This window comes from Atta colombica, unplaced genomic scaffold, assembly GCF_001594045.1.
Source record: "Atta colombica isolate Treedump-2 unplaced genomic scaffold, Acol1.0 scaffold198, whole genome shotgun sequence".
In the NCBI taxonomy this organism is placed as follows: Eukaryota; Metazoa; Arthropoda; class Insecta; order Hymenoptera; family Formicidae; genus Atta; species Atta colombica.
The window spans coordinates 1,971,730-1,978,718 of record NW_017259291.1 but is presented as its reverse complement, the minus strand read 5'-3'; the positions used below and the strand labels follow the sequence as shown (position 1 = coordinate 1,978,718).

Sequence of the window (6,989 nt, the reverse complement as noted above, 5' to 3'; positions counted from 1 at the left end):
GATCAATATTCACCCTTTGCGGATTCTGAATAAGAGTTCTGAATAAGAGTCCGAGACAATCTGCGAGAAAGGTGTCATCGACATCGAAGGACTCCTGTCACGCATAAATACGGTCTTACTTTATTTCCCACGACGTTCGAGTGGTCACGACGTAATCCGCATCGAGGCGCGGCCATTGTCTATGCTAACTCTCTTGACGTGGCCCCGTCGTGTCCGCCACTCAAGCTCAGACTCTCTCGACAGGCGGACGGTGGACGCGGATAGCTCTGCTTGCATCCTCGTGCGAGCTAATTGCGGCTTTGAGAGTCTGAAACGCGAAGGTTTCGCCAGTTGCCTAGGATTACCCGGACTCAGAGCTCTCGTGTCTTAAAGGGATATAATCAGGTTTGCTAAAGCTTTCCATAATTCGTTGTTAAATGCCTTCGGGTTCATAAGCTGAATATTAAAGTAGCGCTTTAAAATTTTTTATCCACAAGATCGTGAGCTTAAACAAAATTAAATACATTTATATTTCAATGAAATATAATATTTAAGAATAATTTTAGAATAATAGTTATATCGAAGTTAGTAATTTCGAAAGAATCTCTTTCAAAAGAGTTTCAAATTAAATAGCATATAACAAATGATACATGTATATATTTGAATGATAAATGAAGAAAAAGATCTCTGATGAATATCCGTTTTGATCGAAAATAGGATTATTTCTTTTAATTAAAAAAATCGATGGTAGGTAAAGATATTCGATATACAGCAATAAATCTTTAATAACAATATATATACTGGCTATATTTTTACGGCAGCTCAATCAGCTTCAATTTTTGAATTAATCATTTCCTGATTCTCTCAACATTCTATTTCCATCTCGTCTTTTACGGACGCTTACTCGTTTCTCGCTTCACTTGCCTCACAATCGCGACTTTTAATTAAGGATAGACAACTATATGAAAGATGGCTTGCCATGCCATCCGGATCAGAAATTTTGCCAGGATACAACGAGACCAACCAGTTATACGCATCTTCTCGGTATGAATCAGGATTAGTTTGTTCCTTAGACAGGTTCATGATTTAAGGGTGACCACACCAGCCGCCAGAGTTGCAGGAATAACTGCGTGCTCATGCATGTGCTCACGGGCGTATCTCGGGGGAGAAATAAAAAAAGAAAGAAACGAAAGGATCATAATAGCGTGTCAGACCGCGAATACGGCGCCTTCCTATCAAAACACGATACAGCATTTAGCTTATTATTTATTGCTACTTATTGCTTATTAAAGCCGCAAGGGAAGTCGCGCGCGTTTTCTTAGCGCTGTCAGTTCACATTTTCAAGTACATGGACGTATGCACGAGAAATAAGTGCGTGTTACACAAACGAGAAAAGTTAACGAACATGTCGTTATTTCTTTTTTGTCGTTGGATGATCTATGACGATGCGCGGACCAGATTCCTAGTTGCTTCTTCGACAATAAAATTGAAATATAGCGAGATTAACGGAATGTCCATGTTTGATCGTAAAGGATTCAATCACGGATTTTATGAAGATTTTTTTATCGTAGATTATACCAAAGGATTTAGAAATGTGAATTATCTACCTTCGGCTTTAAATCTAAAAAGATTCTAAAATTCGTGTAAAAAATTTATTTTGATCGCAAAAGAAATTAGCATATTAATTTAATTATTAATGATTTTATTTTATTCATATTTTAATTGCGTATACAATAATTACATATGTTTCGAATGAAACCAAATCTATTTCTGTTTGTCCATGAAATTCAAGAAACAAAGAATGAAATGAGACTGTAATACTCACGCTCATAGTAAAAAAATATTTGACGCCGTGCGTTTTTATAACGAACTTAGTTAGTTTCAGTTTCGTTGATTAAACCTTCGTTAATTAAAATATTTCATTGTTACGAACAACATCTCTACTTCGCCGGAAAACGTCGTGGCGTTCGCATAAATGTACGTCGTGTATTCGAGCTTAATTGAACAAGCCGGAGGGTTGGTTTGTACTTTTGAATTTCTTTATGGTATCTCTCTTGTCCTCTCTCTCTCTCTCTCTCTCTCTCTCTCTCTCTCTCTCTCTATTTTTCTCTTTTTCTTTTTCTTCTTCTTCTCGTCTTTCCCTTCTTTTTTTATCGCTAGAAATCGTTACAAATTAAGTGTTCTCACGGCCTACTCCTCTTCATCCTCTTCGTCCTCGTTGCAGCCGTTTGATCCTTCGTGATGTTCCTTCCCGCGTAAATCGAGCTTAAGTTCATTAATTTCACAAGGCTTTCGGGCGTTTCGGGACGAAATCGTCTCGACGACGACAGGATTAAAATTACGGGCCGAAAGCATCAGCGTTGCCCGAGCTAAACGTCAAATTACAATTAACGATGAAGTGGCCTCGCAGCTCCGGCCTTCGCGCAATCAACTTAAGGATCGTAGTTTGCTCCGTGATGTTACTCTTCTCCGATTCTCCCCTTTTCCTTTTATGGTTTCGTTTGCTCTTCTGCGTTTGCAACGAAACTAGATAAGAAAGCGAAACATCAAGGAGCTATGAAATGTTTCTGAATTATGTTCAAAGAGAAATCACTCAAATCAAATCGATAAATTCGTTCTCTTGCCATAATTTGCATTAATTGACATTACTTCTAGCGCGTTCCAAACATTCTAGATAGAGACCAATAAAAAGTAGCGTGCCGCAGAAGAATTCGAAGAAACGCCGCAAGAATCATCCGTTGAATTATTCGCGAACTTCGCCCCGACTTTATTCTATGTGCATTCGTCGCTCCGGACAGCCGCGATTGTCGTGAAGTCTTAAATCCTTCACGAGAGATGTAAGAATCGCTAGTCACCCTCGCCAGCTTTCAGAAGTTTATAGAATTTAAAACTTCTTGTTGAAAAGGATTTCAGTACATTGTGACTGGTACTTGTCACAGAGATATGCGACACCGAGAGCATCACAATTCGTATATTATCTATTGTATGTGATATGCACATCGCGTAAGATTTATGACACGACTTTCACCGCTACGACAAATTGGAGGTACGAAAATAAAATTCAGTCTTGTACAATTTAATCTTGGCTCGCTGTAATATTCTTTTCAGGTTGTGCTAATTCGAGGAATAATCTGCAGCTCTCGTAAAAAGATGTTTATGACTGAATTTCTATTTTCGTTCAGGGATCGGGGATTCTCTCGATCGCATTGGTGCGTTCTGCTGCCACGCAATGGACGCAAATAGAATCTGTAAATGCCAAAGTCTAATTTTCCCAGAGAATAACGAGCCGACTACGTTTCTCACGATAATTGACTTCCGGCCGTCTCGCCTCGCGATGCTGAACTTTTCTGGAAATGCATGGAGCGGTGAGGACGGACGCGAGAGTAAAGTCTGGCGAAGACTGGGAACGAGATGAGAAGCGTGAGTTGAACGTTTTACGGATTTCCTCTCTCGCATTCCGAGAGGAACGGGAAATGCAGTTCGGACATCGTATTTCCTTTTCGCTCGACAAAAGCGCTGTGGAGCAACTTCGCAAACGCGACGAAATCCGGTCGCGCCCCTTACTTACTGTCGGCCGTAATATTGTTGGGAACTTTTGCGTTCGCCGAGAGGCATTCGCTTAATTGCCGGCTGGGATGTCGATGACGATGAGGAATCTTCGAATAAGAAGTCAAGAAGACGTATTCATTTAAATTCGCCATATAACGAGCGATAACGTTCTTGTGCAACATTGGTTTATCCGCTATTCAAACGTGTTTTCTATGCGACCCGGAGTTGCAAACACATAATAATTAATTACATAATATAAACGCTCGGCTTTTGATATAATTTTCATTTAAGAATCTTCGAAATTTTCCACGAGCGTAAACTCATTCAGTATCCTGATGGTTTTGAAATATAATATTCGTATATCGCTTTCATGCTGCACATTTAACTTCGTGAAAGAGCACATTAATAAGCACTCGGTACGTTCTATAGAAATCTCAGCCAATCCGGCTTGAGAATTGAGAATCTCAAAACGTGAATAATTACGTTTCGCAAGAATAATATTAGAATATCATTGTTCGCATGCAGCTTCCTATATTCTAATGAATAATCGCATTTCCGCTTCAGTATCGTAAATACAAGCTAATGCCAATTTAGCACAAATAAAGTTAAAACATAATTAATATCTTTTAATAATTCAACCAACTCCTTCTCTTTGTCTTTCTCCTCTTACAATCCTCTTAATCCTTCTCACAACTTATAACGAATTCAGTCCGCATTTGTACTAGGCTAGATCAGAGCATACTAAAAGCTGTTTTATGAAATTAGCAAAGTTAAATATAAATATATTTTAAATGATTAACTATCTACTAATGATATTCACGATATTATTGAACAAAATATAGTATATGTATCATTTCATTCTGTCTAAATCTGAATCAGTGGATAATTACTAATTACCCTACTAATTATGATATACTTGGAACTGAAATTCAGTCAATGAAGTTCAATTAAAAGGAAGAATTTGAACATTGTAACTAAAATACTGATATTTGCATGTTAATTTCAATATTCCAATACCATATTTACTAAATTTATGCACTAAAACAAAATTAGATCACATGATAAAGATTAGCTAGGTTAGGGATTTCACATTTCGTTCAGTAATTATCAATAGCATACTTGGCACTGATATCATTGATTATCCACTGATTCAGATTTAGAGAGAGTTGTCGAAGTTGATTATACTGTACGACTGTATTGAGATATTTTATATAAAGCAGTTTTTAATATCGATCCAGAGTAGTGGGAGTGATCGAATTTCATTATTAGTATAGAGACCTTAGTGTAGAGACTTTGGCTTTCATTCTTCTTTTACGTTTCACATGGAAATCATCGTCGAGAAAGAGGAACCAGGATAATACGTCTGCGAAGTTGACCGAAGGAACGATCATCAGGAAGAAAGGACAGGGAACGAGAAGGGCGGACGAGGGAGTTTTAAGAGACTGTGAACACGGAGGTCCTGCTGCGAGCTATCCACGTCTGGGTGGCGCGTACGCGGTATGGATGTAATGGGGCAACTTGTCAGCTACTGCGACTCGTCCGTCAGAGGACGAAAGGTACCCGGCTACTCGCCAAGATAGGAAATGACGCTCGATGGCAGGCGACCGCGCTTCCCTTTTCCTAGAGAACAACGATCCGTGCTCCGCTTCGCGCTCTGAACTTTGTATTCGTGCCGAAGTCGTAGCTGATGATACGAGGAATAGGAGCTTGATATCCTGAACACGTAGACGTGCGAGGCGCCGAGAGAGAGAGAGAGAGAGAGAGAGAGAGAGAGAGAGAGAGAAGAAATATCAGCACAAACGAGGAAACATGGAGCCGCTATCGCGAGATTCTAACGAGAATTCTCATCATACTTCCCCTTTTCTAAAGTAGGAGTTCGCTGCCGTCGTTAACAACGTTACTAATCTTCAATATACAATCAAAGATTGTCGTCAGAATTGTAAATAGATGATCTAATTGTAAAAAAAGATATTAAGATAATGATTAAAATATTAGGGATAGAATTATTATCATTATAAAATTAATTTAATGCAAACATAACATAGTGAATTCTTTCTGTTCGTGAAATAAAGTTAAAATTTCTGTTGAAAAGATTTATTTGTCAGTGTTTCTCTATGCAGTATAAAAGACGTATCGATGCTAACATTTGTTGAGATTATTTAGAAAAACACGTTATGTTATTTTTATCCGAGATAAAAATCCGAGGTAAAACTAATATAATCTAAATTCTCGATAAATAACAACATCGATATTTCTTTTTTATCTATTAGATCATACAAAAAATTATATTTTTCTAGGCAATTCTAATGAATCTTGCTTGGTTTTTTACATACAAATTAAAAAAATGTAATAAGATTATTCGTCATAAGATATTCAGCATATGGTGTTTTGGTTTTCGAGGAAGTGCGTATGTTTATCAGAGCGCACGGTCGCGCGAAACGATTTTGAATTGACGCACGTGCCGTGATTTACGTGTCCCAGTTGTTTAACAGCGAAATTGTCGAACGCGCCGTCCCGAACAGCGCTCACTTCGTTTCCTTTTTTATTTCACCTGCACCGTCGATCGACAATTACGCGATTGCGATCAGAGCCTGGAGCCAATAACGCACTCGCTCGTTCTCGTTTCCATAATTTCACATGCGTTTCGCCTCTTCCGCGCCTCTCGCAGATCATTGGGACCTCGTCTCTACTCTCGCAGCTGCGCTCCCGTTACATCTGGTGCACCTTCGGGATTCGCGTTACGCAATATCGCGATTCATCAGCGAATGAGATCCGGAAGAAGCGTTTTGCGAATACAATCGAGATGAAGTAAGACTAGTGGCACACAGAAAAACATAAGCAGTAAGACGAAGCAATAAGGAAATCAACATTACTTACATTATTGCCTTACGTTCTCCACTGGAACTGGAACTGGTTGATTCCTTTACTGTTTATATCTTACTGCTTATGTTTTTCTATGTGCCACTAGCCTTAGGGCAATAATACACAAAAAAACTTAAGCAGCGAAACGTAAGCAGTAAGCAAATTGGCCAATCATTGTAGAGAACATAAGCACTAGTCAATCCAACATGTTCTTTCTTACTGCTTACATTTTACTGTTTCAATTTTTTTGTGTGCCACGATTCATACTCTATCTTGTTCGCAAAACGCTCCTTCCAGTTCGCTGATAGATCGCAATATTGTGTAACACGAATCTCAAAGGAGCATCAAAAAAGCTATAACATATAAAAAAATTAAATAATAAGATGTAAGCAGGAAACAAATCTACATTTTTTTATTTGTTTACTACTTATGTTATTATTTTACGTTCTTGACTGTAATTAATCGATTTATTTATTGCATATGTTTAAAGTTAGAGTACAAATTTTCGTATAACGCATAATGTATAAAGCATAAAAAATCAGTCAGTATAAAAATCAGTCAAATAACCAATCAGTCAGTTTGATTTCATGAAAAGAAAA

The 6,989-nt window shown here is 38.1% G+C and overlaps 1 pseudogene; it reads left to right on the top strand.

The window, feature by feature from the left end:
* Positions 1-808: 808 nt before the first annotated feature.
* LOC108686862 lies at positions 809-5,152 on the top strand (annotated as a pseudogene).
* Positions 5,153-6,989: the final 1,837 nt, after the last annotated feature.